This window comes from Pagrus pagrus, assembly GCF_965226575.1.
Source record: "Pagrus pagrus genome assembly, chromosome: 20".
Taxonomy (NCBI): Eukaryota; Metazoa; Chordata; class Actinopteri; order Spariformes; family Sparidae; genus Pagrus; species Pagrus pagrus.
Window position 1 is genome coordinate 14,446,258 of NC_140207.1, and position 15,817 is coordinate 14,462,074.

Consider the following 15,817-nt stretch of genomic DNA (forward strand, 5'->3'; position numbering starts at 1 on the left):
ACAAACACATCGGACATTTTCACAGACCAAGCATCTCATTTCATCCCTCCTGAGAGTCAGCCTGTGCTTTTGTTTAACAAAACATTGGATGACTTCTTGCAAGGCATGTCGAAATCACGTTACCAAGGTTACAAGTTTACATTAACCTCACAAACCACAATGTGGCCACGCAAAGAGACAGTAATCACAGCGAGGGAGAGTCATTTCATACTCCAAAATCCCCATTATTCACTCCACGCTTTCAAGTTTAAAGTAAGTTTTCAGCACATCTCAGGGAGTGAACTGGTAAAAATTGCTATGCAGAGCCACTCTCGGTACTTCACTGCCTCCCTTATGGGAAGTGTCATTCATCATCGGCTCTGCTTTGAGCTGCTGTCAGTGTGTCTGAGGGTGATGTCCGACGGCCGGCAGCTGTTGACCTTGTAAAAAACCAACAACAACAACACTTTTTTTCCCCCACTGCACAATCTCTGCTCTGACCAGAGATGAAGGCGGGTAATTTGTGACACATAAATACTTGTCGAAGTGTGTTTGTGTCTGAGTGTGTGAGGGGAAGCAACAAAGATGTCTGGCAGTGGGATGAGAAACGAGAGAAAACAGGAAATGTGATTTAGGGAACAACATCTGGATTAGGCGACATGACTCATAAAGTAATGGATGTTTTGGATTATGTAATTGAAACATCGACTCTCTGACTGCACCATTTGTTAAAGGGTTGGTTCACCCAAATTACAGAGAAACATTTTCTCATGTAACTCTAACTGTATCTACTCAGATAGTTTTGGTTTTATTTTCCCAGATTTTGAGATATCTGTCTCTGAAAATAACGCCTCCGCCCCGAAACTGTGGAGGTGAATTTTCTTTGGTATTTTAAACATTTGCAACTTTACAGAAACATTGTCCCTGTTACTAATTTACAGACCTCACTGTGAACCACTTTTCAAAAAGACAATTTTTTGGCAGAAAGTAGTCCTTACAAAACCTACTGACACAGTGGGACTGGAGTAGGTTTAAATATCATTTTGTTGATAAGGGGGATCCGACTTGTTTGATTGTTTAAGGAATAGTTTGATTTACAGGGAAAAGACTTTGTCCCCTTTTTTGCAGCCACAGCTTAGCTGAGCTTAGCTTAGCTTAGCGTAAAGGCGGGAACCACTAGCCTGGCTCAGTCGAGATATAAACATGAAACGAGATATCACCCCAACAGCAAAAATAAATATTTTTCCTCTCATCTGTAGTGCTTCATACATCTAGATTCATACAGATGTCTGCCTTCACTTAAATATAATTCAACAGGAAGGCAACCCACAGACCTTGTTGTTAGCAGGTTCATGTTGGAACTACTGTCTTTCTTCCAAACGACACCCGGCAACAGTAAAGCTAGCTCACATCTACTCATGGACAACAGGCTTGTGCTCATTACATCACAGGAAGTTAACCGTAATAGCGTCCTCTTTGCCAAGCTACAATGTTAGCTAGATAAGTTAGGTTAATAAGCTAGTCTTTCTGTGGGTTATCTTGAGTAACCAGGTCATGCACTGCTGTTAAGATTTTCTTTTTTCGGGGGTTTGAGCACCACAAGTGCCATCTAGTTGTGTTTTATTGTATTATTGTGTTCACATCTCTTTGCTGGATATCTCCAAAACTCAGCCATCCACACCAAAACAATCTAGCCAGGCTAGCTCTTTCCCCCTTGCTTCCAGTATTTGTGCTAAGACAAGCAAGTTGGTTGTTAGCTTGATATTGAACAAAGGGTATCTTCCTTTAAAGGTGTGTTCAGACACAGAGCAAAGTGAATTGTAGCCTCATGAATTTGACCTGAACCCCAAACAGCCAATGAACCAACTGTATGTTAGCTGTATGCTAACGAAGCTAGCAACAACAAGCCTGTGTATTTGAGTTCACCTCAGCCTCTGTCTAAACTCACAGCTCCACTTCTCTCTATTTCCCTCCGGTCTTTCTCCTCCTTCTTTTTCTGTACGTGTAAGAGACAGATTTATAAAGTCCTGGGATTCACCCAGATTTTTGGTTGAAGAGGAAAATCTTTCCAACTCACGCAGCTGCTTCGTCGCGGCTATTTGCTTTTCACTCTGTCTCAAAAAAGAAACGAAAACAAAGAAAATCTAACTTTAATTTGAAGGTCGCCATGTGTTTTCCCCCCATCACATAAAATGATTGTGTTGGGTCTCAGCTCACTGCTTTATAGCGCTCCATAAAAACTACGCTTTATGGCTCTACATATTTGTATGTGCATGTGAACACTGAAAACAAATAATAGCCGATGTGAGTGGATTCGCTCGACTCTTGGAGGCCATATAATCTGCTTCCAGACGAGATGAGCGCTGACACAAGAGTCAATTAGCCTCCTTGTGCATCAAGGTGATTTGGCCATTTGGCAGACCAAATTCAGTCACGCTCCAAATAGCATTTTCAAATCATCGCTGTGTTATTATATGTATAAATTGTGCGTGTGTTTGAGAGATGTGTAAAGCATGAACAGTGTGTGTGTCTGCTTTATTTTAGGTCAAGGCGATAATAGCCTCTAGCCGAGAAATGAGAGACTGAGACTCTCCCTCCTCCTCTTTGTACATCTGGACAGGCTCATAGGTCTGATTGCAAATCAATACTCTTCTGCAGCACGTTGTCGGCTTGTTCTTTCTACGCGGCTGCTTTGGTAACAGCTTTGTGAAAGGTGCGAGGGAGAGAAAAGCAGCGAGCCTTTCAATCCTCTCATGTGGAAACAGTGGAGGAAGCCAAGGACGAGGCAGAGAAAAACCAGTGCGGCTGTGCTGCAATTTGTGTGTTTGTCATTGAACAAAGAGGGATTATTGTCTGCTCTCTTACATTTCACTTTCCGTTTACGTGTCCTTGGCAGTTTGAGCGTTGGCGACAGACGAGCCCTCATTTGACTCAATATGAATTTTAAATATATCGTCAGTTACCAACAGTATTTGTCTTCAATCTCACATCTTGGCCCCCCCGCTGAATATCAGTCCTATCTCACTAAAAAACCATTCGGCAATCACAGCCCTCATTTTCCCACAGAAGACGGATGAAATGCAGCTTTATTCCAAATGCACTCCGTTAGATCTGATCACCATTACTTATCAATTCAGACATCAAAGCTCCCAGAAATAGAAAACATTCAGTATGTAGATAATCAATTAAGTCGCCTTGGCTGGGGGCTCTGTGGAAACACGACGTCTCAACGCAAATATGCTGTGTGAAAGGTGCGTGTTATTATGATTTGCTGGATTAAAGCCATCATATTGCGTCAAATTTAATTTGTAAGGTTTCGACATGACAGAATGTGACACGTAAATACACAGAGTACTATCATTTCATTTGAGGTTGTAAATGGTTTCCAGTTATAGGCTGTGTTGACAGAAATGTAGCCACTAGCTGAGGTAACATGACACACTGATAAAAAATAGCTACTTTCATAATGTGCCTTCCATTTTTAGCTCAGTTCTGTTAATAGTCGGTGTGCTTTTCTTGTTTCATGTGAAAAAATGGCTGGCGAATTTCTGTAACCGCTGTGGACCAGAATACAATACACAAGTGTGATTTAGTGGCATCTAGTGGTGCTGGACTACCCTCGCCTCACCCTCCCCAGCGGTGGCTACTGAAAACATGAAAAATCTGAAAGGCCCTCTCTTGTTTGTCCGTTTTTGGCTACTGTAGAAACATGGCGTTTTCCGTAAGAGCACTCGCTCCTCTGTAGATATAAAAGCCTCTTTCCAAGGTAACAGAAACACAAAACTACTTTTAGTTTCAGGTATTTACACAGCAGTGGAAAACACAATTCTGTATATTATATTACATTTCTTCCAAAAGATCCCAATGAATCCTATACACTGGATCTTTAATGGTGTATTTTTTTCTCATGGCACCCCCTCATACCCATGGTATCCGTACTGTATGTGCTAACGGTAGCAAGTGCTGTGGACGCTTCATTGATGCTGCTTAAGTTGCCCCTAGCACTCGCACCCGGTTCACTTTCCTCGACTAAGCTTTCCCCGAAAACGTATTTTAAATTACATTTAAGTTGAGGTGTTTCAACTGGAAATTCTGCAGTATTTTGATTGTATGAGCTGTATGTTTTTAAAATTGCTTGTTTCATTTTCAAAAGAAACATCTGGGATTCCTTCTAGTGCCACCAGAGAGAGCTTGCGTACTGCAGTTTGAGAAAAGTGGAAGTAGATGATTCATCTGTCATGAAAAAACTGTTTGAACTAACGAAAACAAAAGGACACTGATGTAACTCATCCGAACATCAGTAGTAAGTGAGATATGTAGGTGTGATCATCCAGACGAAGCAGCAATCACTGATGCATTTGAACTAGCGCCAATTGTATGCAGTTTATCCTACAGCTCATTTTAACAGAACATCTTTATTTTTGCTCTTAAAAGGGCTCCGTGGATCTTCTGTGTTGTGCTGAGAGCTGGTCATCAGTTCTTGTTAGCTGATCACAGCCCTGCAGTTTTAAAATAACGTTAACTACTGTTGCTCTCTGGTAGCACTGAGCCGAGCGGGAAGTCCTTCAGGCTTGTATAGACAATCAAGAGAGACGAGGACAGTCGCATTTTTCACTGCTCACACAAGGCCAGTAAAAAAGGGATTAATACATCTTTAATTACCACAAATTGTTACATGGAGCCCCTTTAAACGGCATTTTCGCAGCTTTTGATAGCTTTTTCTTGCATCCTGGTAGGGCATCTAGCTTCCCCTCTTCACTTAAAGCTGTAAGCGAATTAGCTTTAACCCTACAGTTGGTCATGTCACCCAGAGCTGAGATGCATCAGCATTTCTTCGAGCTCTCACAGCGTCAGATTTTCCCATCGTTTGCTCTAAAATGTTCTTTTTATGACTGCAGTGAACCTGGAAAACTCCTACCAGAAAGTGTGTTGCATTACAAAAAGACAAACACCTGTCATGTCACTGCATAGTTAGCAGGGTTGTTTTATTGCAGTCATTTCGATGTTAATGGCTTTATTAATTGCTTCTGTTACTGCTCTATTTCTGCTTATTTTCTTTCAAGGGAAATGAGCAAATTCTCTGGGTCATTGAAAAGCACGTGCAAATTTAAGAAAAGCAACACCTGAAGAGAAAGAGCTGCCTGAAGGAAACAAGTAAACGAAAGTAAATCACCACAACTCATTGTAGAAGAAGTCCACATGATCTAAATGGTGTAATGGTGTTAAGCTAGCTGCACCATATATGGTCATGCTACAGGTGATATTGTATCTTTACGGAGGCAATGAAGTGGGAAAGTGCTAATTGAACCCAACTTGTCCGGTTATTGTCACAGCACACCGACCATTGTTCATCCAGCCAGAATACTAAACACGGTATCATGAGAGAGTGTTAGACGTAGTATGGGTCGTGCCCTCTCACTATCTCTCATTTATATCCCATCCTCTCTCCGCTCTGGTTACCATGGCAGCAAGGAGTTGGATTCAAACAATGCCACGGAGGGCTGAAGCCTTTGACGAGAGGAGAGAGCCGTCTGGGTGAGACAAGGTGTGGACAGGCTCGGTCTGACGTGTACGCTGCTGTACTGCGCTCTGCAGCTGCAGCCACACGTACATAATTACATACATGTAACCAGAGTGCAGCTCACATCTGTGTCTATTTCTATTGGGAGAGTGTGGAGTCATAAAGATGTTTTCCTCTGGATGTATTGTTTAGAGGCAGATAGGGGCTGAAATAAGCTGTTTGTCTTTGTGGAATGAACTGAGACTGAATTTATGTGATTTGATTATTTAATGACTTTTTTGATCATATTGTCTGCTACTTTGTCTGCATACTTAAAAATTGTGAATCTTAAGGCCCTTATTAATCAGCAACAAATTAAGTCACTCCCCAGAGTGGGAGGTCAATTATGATAGCACAACTCCAATGTGGTAAAAAAAAATCGAAAGTGTCGAAAGGGTGCTCAGTTACAGACAATATGTAAGAATTGACCACCTGTTGAATTTATACTCCAAACAAACAGGAGGCAGCATATCACCAAGGTAACTGCTAACTGCTGCTAACTGTATTTTACACTTCCATACAGTTAGCTTTTTCGCTCAGTTAGCCGTGCAGGTGGTCGGATGGGTTTCAGTTCCAGGGCTAGCAGCTTAGCATGCTAATTTCATTCGATATTGTTATTGTCACTGTTATTTCTTCATATTTTGTTAGTAATTTTAGCTATCTTTTTAATTTTAAACAAAAATCGTATATATTGCAACTTTAAAGTCTTAGCAGCTTCTTTGTGAATTTGTTAGCAAACACTTGCCAACCACATACCAAGCAGACAAAGAGCAACGTTAGCATAAATTTCCAGCCATGTTTTTGTCTACCGGATATATTTAAGTCCAATATTTAGCTCTGCTTCAGTCTTGAGTAGTATCTCCAACAGCTAGCTGCTAGCTTTGTTAGCAGGTAGCATAAAGTGGGTCATGAACACGCGACAGGTTTAATATAAATACATTTTGAATAAACAGCAAACACTGCAGTCTGAAGCTCGGCTCATATGCGATCCCTCACACATGATCTCATGGGGAAGCAGACTTAAACAAAATGGAGATTAGCGTGGTACAACAACTTGTGGTGCAATGACAAAAAAACAAAAACAGGAGGCTAAATGGTTTTCTATTCTTTAGAGAGAACTGGAGGTGAGATTTTAAGTTTGTCAACAATGGTATGCTAGCTAACGTTAGCCTAGACAGTTTAATGCGACTTTGCAGCATCGTCAGCTGCTCCAGGATGAAGTTCTAATAAGTTGTTGTGGTCCAGCTCGTATGTAATCATCTAGATTTTAAAATTATAAATGTAAAAAAAAAATGTATATTATCGGGGTGGACCCAATGAGCTTTTGAGCAGTTCAGGAGGCTCGAGACTGGATCTGTAAACCCCTCACATTACCAGATAATCTGTGCCAAACAGCATGTTTTGAACAGGCCCTGCGCTAGCTTCTTTAATTGATTCACACTTCCTCATATATCCTGGTGCACACAGGCTGCTGAAATGATCACAGTCGGTGCTGAAGTGCTCATTTTCCGGTGCTGTGTGTTAACAAGCGCTGCTAAATCTCAGACCTATCACGAAAATATCTAACAGAGCTGGGTGGCTCGCAACAATAACACCTCTTTTGTAAGCAGCTGCGGCAAAACTTGGCTGGAGAGAACTATTGGCAGGCGAACCGGGAAGTGGAGTGGCTGGCAAATTTACTCTCACTCATCCACATTTGTGAAATAAACACAGGAAAGGAGGGGGCTTAGCAGGCTTCTGTGCTCTGTGACTAATATAGTCTGGAAGGAGACTGACCAGACAGTCAATATGTTGTGGTTTTTAAACACTGGAAGGGAAAATAATTAGTTAGGGGCTACTGGAGGCTAAAAGGAAGGCTTAAAGAATGAATGCTAATATCGAAAGCATTGCATTGTACAAACCCTCGGGCCAGTGTTCCTCCCTGACCTCCTGCTGTCCACGCACTTTACTTTCCATGACCTGTCATGCTCATGCACTGCAGTTTTGTTCCCTTGTTTGTGTTCGAATGCAAATCAGTGTTAATGAACATCTGCTCCGAAGATATTTTGCAGCACCTGAGCAAACTGGCTCCATCCAGTACTAACAGCCGTGTGTATCCAGGAGGTAAGAGGGTTGTTTTCTATTACAAGCGTGATTTTCCTCAGCTCCTGCTTTAACTCATTACTCAACCCAGAGGACAATCAGCTCTTGTTTATTAGCAGTAACAGGGGAAATGGCTTCATGACTCCCTTCCGCCACTGGAGCCCCATCCACCCCGGGGGATATCTGAAAATGCATCTATCAAAAATTAAAGAAACATCTATCTATTCATCAAATGTAAAAATATTAAATGTAAAACAACTCTTTCATCTCTCTCTTTCGAAATGAAATACCTTTCTTCCCCATACTCCACGCTGGGAACAACAGCACAATGCATGGAGTGACTCACTGTGTTTGTTTGTTATTTGTGATGCTCTGTTTCCAACACTGGAATGGCCACTTATGGGCAATTAGTCATGCTGAGTAGGCAGAGGCTTCACCTCCACCTCGTCGCTGACAAACACAAGAAAATGTATGTTTAAATGGAATAAGCCGAGAGACTGCAGACTGAACAATCCGACAGAAGTGGGGGTGGCCTGTTGCTCATCTTGGCGTTAGTAGACAGACAACAGAGGGTTTGACACAGAGAGTGTTGTGGGAATAAAAGCAGGAGCTTTAATCCAAAATCAACACTCTGACCCAGAGGTATCTCAGGCTTTTAATACTTTCATAGCAGTCACGACAATTATGTATTTTACTAATTGTTTTCCACCGAATGCTAAGTGAATATGCTTTACGGGCTTGTTAACATCTGCTTTGCAGCAATTTGCAGTTTACAAGGTAATCATATATAATTCCACTCAAGAGAGCTCAGTCTTTCCCTGCTAGTGGAAATTCTGCTTTTATTTTTTTGGTCTTAACACATGCATATGAACATACTTTCACATTCATACCATTAAGCATTCACACATGGTTAAATGTAAAAGGATTTCTTAAAGGTCAGACTCCAGAAAGTGTCTTAAATTAAAGGCACATCCTGTGAATTTCCACATGTTGTCGCCCTCAAGGGCAGCGAGAGGCGAGTGAAATTATGTTTGAACTATTATAGGCCAGATTATGTGAATGACGCGGCCAATTTAAGTGACTAAAAGTGCCAATTTTCCGACAAGAATTGGCCGAAGACAATCTGCAAGTGGACAATGGATTATGGGATACCACTCATGAAGGATGTAACGGTTGTGTAAGGTGGAGGACGCCTGCATTTGAATGATAGTAACAAGTTAGGTACGGCAGTATTTTAGTGATTTTAGCAAATGAGATTTGCAGCAACAAATCAAGGACAAAATCACTTTGTAAAATGAAATGAAAACAAGAACAAGTGTATGAACGCCCAGTTAAAAGATGTAAGACAATCCTATTGGTTGGTGGCAAATGATCTGTTCAAATTGATCACACACCTATTACCTCAGAGGAAGTGGTCCGGCCTTGAATAGCTTCCCCCCTGAGAATCACAGGAAGGATAAAAGTCAACAGGAGCAGGATATTACACACTGTTACCAGGTGGAGACAGGAGCAGGCTTACGTATGTAGGTCAATAAAGACCATGGATCACTGAAGAGTGTCTGGATGTTAAGTGTCGCAGGTGCAAAATGTCCTCTTAGGTAAGTGCATCAGACGCACCTGCTGCCTCCCTGAACACAGAGACGTCACTGTGGTTTTATTACGGGAATATGATCTGTGAGCATGTTCACACTGACCGGTTCGATCCTTTTTGTTCTTAATGGTACAGCAGGATAAAGAGAAAGGTACTCTTTGCTTTTCAAGTGTGCTGGCTGGCTTAATATACTAATTGTAATCGAAGACTGATTTAAATTGCACCATTGTTTTATAATAGAAATCACTTTTAAAGTTGGACAGTTGGACTGCAATGATCTTGTGACTGACATAAATTAAAAATTAGCGTGTTTTTTTTAAAAAGCCATTTTTACCTCAAGAATTTCAGTAAACTGGAGCATTCAGTCATCCATAGCGTCAGCTGTAAACATTAGGTTTATGTTGTCAAAGTTAGAAGCATTCCTCAATTATACTTTGTTAGTTCATCACCTTTTTTTACTCAAGAAGAAACCCAGAGAAAATGTAAATACATTGTAGACAGGAACTTGAAAACATGTTATTTTGATAGCACACCTCCTTTAAAGGAGACATATTATGCCCATTTCAGGTTCATGTTTTTATTTTGGGATACTACCAGAACTCTTTAACTCTTTCTTTAACTTTATTAACTCTATTTTTTCCTTTATGGTGCACGCTTTATACTCAAAAGAATTTGGTCACTATCCCAAAATCATGTATCTTTCAATCTGTTCAATTATGACAATGACTCAGCAGCTGGGCGGGTGCACGTTTGAGTAATTGGTGTTTTCTGCTTGCACGCAATTACAGTAACAGTGAAAATTGTTGCTTATCCAAACAATCACTGTTACAAGTTTCCCAGCAAAACCTCCATGAATCAGCTCTTACCGGCTGCTAACGTACGGTACGTGATTCATTGACGGTTTATATGGTTTCTGAAGGCTGACATTTGGCTGAGGGACGGGATCATATAATGTGCAGCAAGGGCCTCAAAGAAAAGGAACCTCAAATAGCAACATGGAGCTATAATCTGTCTCCAAACACACCAAATTACTGAATGTCGCAGCAGACAGTAGACATGTGCGAACACAAGAACAGTGTAACAACAGCATGTGACACGGATAGAAGGACCACAATGCTTTGCTCTCCTTAGTCACTTTTAGTCACAAATATTCCAATCATAACACCCGGCAGCCTCCCATGGATACATGTTAAGGCGTGCCACTCTGACCCGCTGATTGCATTTTCACACAGATGCTTATCAATGACGACTCCATGACTATTCCCTCTGTTCCCACGTGTGATCTTGATGGGATTATTAAAGTGTGCAAATGCACAAACTCTCTTGCAACAAGCTGAATTCCCCAGGCTGAAATTTCAACACACCTGCTGTATTCAGCCTTTTAGGAAATAGGTGAAGTTGAATGAATATGCCACAAATTTAAAGGAAACCTATTATGTAATATTTTTTCTTTAAGTGTTTTATATCGGCTCTTGTGCATGTAAGAGATCTTGAAAATTAAAAAGGTCAAAGTCCGCACCAGCAGAAGCTCCTCTCTCCCACAGAAAACACTGCTCCTGAAACACCTCGTCAGTAGTCCCACCTTTAATTCCGTGACTTTGTGACCTCATGCTGTGTCACATTGTCACGTATGCATAGTGGCTAGTTTAGCACATAGGAATTGATTTTGCACAGCTACTCTGTTGTTGTTAGCTGTGCTGGGTCATGCATGTGTGAACTGACCAATCACAACAGACTGGGCATTTGGGAGGGGGGAGCCTTAAAGAGACAGTAGTTAAAAATAGCATTTCGGATAGAGGGGTAATACGGTGCATTATGGACAGTATGAGAAAACTAGTGTGTTTTTTGAGCATTAGAGCATGTAAACATATTCTAGTAGTAACCCAAAATAAAGTTATGAACCTGAAAATGAGCATTATATGTCTCCTCTAAGGGATTGTGCCTGCATTCCTCCTAAGGTCTGCAGTTGTAAATGCAGAGTCATGCTGCAAATGAGCGTAAAGTAGCATAAACACCAGTATTACGGGAGCATGAAGCCTTTAATACGCTTTACTCAAACATATATGTGACCTGCAGTTGCCTAAAGGTCACAGAAATGTGCTTGTGACCAGAGGATTGCTGACGTAAAACCCTGGAATAACCCCTCACTCTACACTGGAGCTACTTAGTGACCCACAATAGAAGACTGGGATTGTACTGGGATTGTGTCCGTGCCCAGTGAAGTCGCTCCTCCTTCTATCCTGTAGTGGTGAAATCCGCCCACTTCTTTCCTCACCTGATTTAAACATTGTGAACTTCTCACTTCTGTGTTGCCTGCAGCCCCTGTGGTTGCATTTCAGTGTCTCCCCCGCTTTAGTCAAGTAAAACTGCTGTTTAACAGGCCAGACATTATGTTATTTAAATCTCTGAGTACTGAGCGCTGAACCGTGATAATCAGACTCGTTTTAAAATGCACTGCTGAGCATCCGCTGCACAGTCATACGTGCTCCAGTTAAAAGATTTAAATAATCCCCGCCTGTGACCTTCCAGCAATAATTACCAAGACCTTATACTTTTAAAATAGGCTAATTCTAGCACAGTGTAGTACAGTATATACAGTAAAGTTAAATTGCTGTACATTTTACGCTGAATTGTGTCTCTGAGGTTTAGAAAGTGATGAATCTGGAGTTTGGAATGAAAAATAAAATGAAGAGTTGTAAACTTACCATGTAGCTTTTAGCTGCTAATACAATACAAACACTGTCTGAGCCTTTGTTTGAGATTTAGGGCCCAAATGCCTGCTTCTGATCACGACTTGGATGATGACAAAGAGGAGGTGCAGAGGGAAGGGGGAGAGAATTACAGAGTCAAAAGTCAAAACTCCAATGAAAAGAGGTGAATGGAGGTATGTTTCACTCTTCATGGTGTGTATACCTGCTCTCTGTGGGCTCAAATATTTGCAGTACCTTTGCTGTTTGCTTTATCTGTGTACATTCAGACTCTGATATGGATCAAATGCCTAAGATTGCAGAGGGACTTGCTGCTGCTGATTCTCTACATACTGAATGTAGATCAAGGGTGTGACTCGAGTGAAGCACACAGTCCGTAGTGACTCATGGAGGTGTTTTTGTGAGTAAAAATAGGGTCTAATAAGGAGAATATATAGAGGTTTTCTTGGCAACATCTCTCGTAAAATGCCGCCTTAATTAGACTAAAGAAAGCATCAGTCCAGCTTTATTTATAATCTCTAAAAAGTACCCAATTTTTGCAACATTGGAGCGGCTCTTTATCTTACTAAAATTGACCTTGTTGAGCAAGAACCACAGCCCAGAAAGTGTTTTTACAACACTGTCAGCATTTTTTCCCCCGAAGGCTGTGCACTAATAAAGAGAACAAACAGGCCAGTTTTCTCTTCAGCTCTGCCAGACCACAGCTCAGGAAGACAGAGTGTACTGAGAAATACACTTATGGTAATGTAATAGTTTGACTATGTTAAGTTTTCTCAGATACACTGGTAGATATATAGGTGGATTTTTATGCAATGCATTGTATTTGATTTCTACGGAAGACAAAAAAGGACATGCTTGCAACCACTTTTTTAAACCGTTATCTATAGATCACAAGTTAATTTTTCATTATTTTCAGAAAACAAGCTTCGTTATCTAACATGATAATCAACCTGATATCACAAGAAAACAAAAGTGCCATGCAAGCATGCATAGATGGCGTCTTGACAACTGCAGCAACTAGTTTAAAGCTCCTGTTTGTAAGACAATTGATTGTCGAGTCTTACACCCTCGTCAAATACTGATGCTTTAGTTTGGCAACTGACCCGACCTACAATCCCAAAGCCTCAGTATTTGCCAAGTTGGAAATGACACTCAAAAACCTTCTTACCATTAGGATCAGACTGTAATTCAATCTTATTTATTTACCCTATTTACATACTTTTTTAGCCAACTGGACAGTAAAACATCTGCTTTAAATTGACCACTGCAAGAACTGTGATCCCATCCCTTACAATAATTAATTATAATTCAAACACCCTCAAAATGTCATAAAAACTTTGGTTTGGTTTGAAACCGAATCCACCCCATAGAGCAGTCTGTGTATGTCACAGTCCACTCTTATGATTCTTAAGAGGTCGTTTTCCAAATGATCTTGTCATCTTGAGAAAGCAGCATTTTGTTTTTTAGTTCAAGATTGCAAGATAAAGTAACCAATCATCACGAGAAAACTACTTTTTTACCTGGAGATAACAAAATAATTAACTTGTGATCTCGAGATGGCGGCATTAAAAAAAAAACTAATACAAAAATGGCCTTTGTCAGCTTCCGTAGTTTCATGTTGAACCGCAAATATGAAAGTTAAACTGGATATAGACAACTTTCACTCAATGGAGAGGACCGGTGTTGTGTCAAAGCCTGTTCCCCCACTGATATGTCCCCTTACCACTGGGACTGACATCCTTTCTACGAGATCAGCAAGTAACAAAACCTGCCTAGGAATTAAAACAACGGGTGTTTTATGCACTGAGATCGGGATTTCTGGGTCAAATTGGGATTCTTATGGTTGTTATTTTGCTTAGGACAGTAAACAGGCTGCTGGCGGAAGAAATGACTCCTTAAACCTGAAATAAGTTTGCATTTTTGCCCTTCCGGTTCCCTTGTCTCGAAGTCAATGGGTTTTTTGAATGGGTTTCCAATTTAAATGCCTGAAATAAGGTTTTCACGTTTTGTTATATGACACAAAATACAACAGTAATACCTTACCTTTGAATATAAAATGTGGTTGCTAACAAGCGGCTAAATGTAACTACAGATGTTGTGGGGGACATTAAATGTCATGCCGAAGACAGAGACTCATCAACTCACCAGTTTAGTGGTGTTGAAGTTGAATTAATGTGACTGCAGTTAGCATAACATTAGCTTTTCACTTCTGGCGACTTAATTTACACTTCAAAAATCATAAAAGTGGAGTGTACTTGTGAGGATTATCTTGCTGAACAAACCATGTAAGTATCATGAACTTGGGTTTGACAGAGACATTTGAAAAAAAAAAAAAAGTGGCTGCTAACAAGTGGCTAAATGCGACTACAGAGGTTGTTGGGGACATTGAACGTCACACCAAAGATGGAGACTCATCAACTCGCTAGCTAAGTGTCAGTGACGTTGAAACCATGCGACTGCGGTTTAGTTCGTTAGCATAACATTAGCTTCAAAAATCATATTACCTTGCTGAACAAAATGTGCAAGTATCATGAACTTGAGTTTGAAAAGACATTTGAAAAAGAAATGTGGTTGCTAACAAGCAGCTAAATCCGACTACAGCTAAGTGTTGGTGACGTTGAAACCATGCGACCGTTCGTTAGCATAACATTAGCTTTTCACTTCTGGCGACTTAATTTACGCTTCAAAAATTCTTAAAGTGGTGTTAACTTGTGAAGATTATCTTGCTGAACAAAACGTGCAAGTATCGTGAAGCTGGGTTTGCCACAGAGCTTGTTTTTTTCGGCAATAAACCAAAATCCAGAAGTCCCATAGGCTTTTTGCTGAAGGAACCAGGGTGATGCTAACTTCTGCGTTAGCCTACAAACACATCATCCCTGCAGCACTCTGGGAAGATTTTTTTTAAAAAGTTGTGTGTTTCTGCTTTAAAGTGAAGTAAGGAGATGTTGGGATGGACGCGGGATTAATGAGGATGTGTTCATCTCTCTCTGAGGTTAATTGCCCTGTGACTAGCTTTGTGAATGGAGCTGCCAGCCAACACTCCTCCTCCTCCTCCTCCTCCAGGAGCAGCAGTGCCAAACTGCAGGATACCCAGGTGCCAGCAGAGAAAAAAATGGGATAAGATATCAGATCAGCCAAGCACGGGAACAGACTCAGCTATCTCTGCTTTCCAACACACAGCTCCATCAGCACACCGTGAAACAGGAAGAATCAAGGTTGGGTGCCAGTCCCTCACCTCGCTCGCCGTGCGCACTCCCTCCTCCTCCTCCTCCTCCTCCTCTCCGTGTAATACAAACCTCGTGATCTTCCATTCAGCGGTGCCTGCGTCTGCTGCTTTTGGGGGAAAAATACTCGCCGAGGTGGGCAGGCGAGCCAAAAGTATCTGGGAGACAGACAGACAGGTGTCGCGGAAGTTTCCACTCGCAGAGGCGCATCCTTCCGCGTCTCCTTTTTTTTATTTTTTTCTCTCAGTATCTGGGATAACGTGAAAGAGACTGTAACTGGCGGTCATCCGGCACCCACTGATCCTGTGTAAGTGATTCTCCACATCAACTCACTGCGAATAGGTGAATGTTAGCCCTGTTTGTAATGAGCCGGAGTGTCAGGTGTCTGCTGCTTTCGTGCGTACGTGCTCGCATACCTTCAACGTGATAAACGTCTTCTGCAGAGATATCCATGATCCACTGCCGTGCGGTGTCTTCTTCCCTGGTGCTGAAGCTGCCACGGATCCCGCACAGATGTTATACCACGCAGTCAAGGATGAATGGGCTTTGAGATGAGAGGGGAAAGTGCGGCATTTTTTTTTTTTGCGGGATGCGATGTGGGTGTAAACAGGTGGATTTGCCCCCACAGAGCAGGTGCAGGAGGTGCAGATTGGGACATCTCTTGCCCCCCCCT

General features: G+C 41.5%; 1 protein-coding gene across 5 annotated transcripts in view; it reads left to right on the top strand.

The window, feature by feature from the left end:
* The window catches only part of myripb (myosin VIIA and Rab interacting protein b), a 153,925-nt gene that overhangs the window by 9,782 nt on the left and 128,326 nt on the right, over positions 1-15,817 (top strand). For 2 of the 5 annotated variants that reach the window (XM_084341229.1, XM_084341230.1), the window contains exon 1: positions 15,281-15,451. The exons of 1 other annotated variant lie outside the window; for it this stretch is intronic. The gene's annotated coding sequence lies outside the window, so the exon portion shown is untranslated. Of the gene's footprint in view, positions 1-9,142; positions 9,220-15,279; positions 15,452-15,817 lie in introns of those variants that run through there. 2 more of the 5 variants (XM_084341227.1, XM_084341226.1) reach the window with 2 other exon arrangements.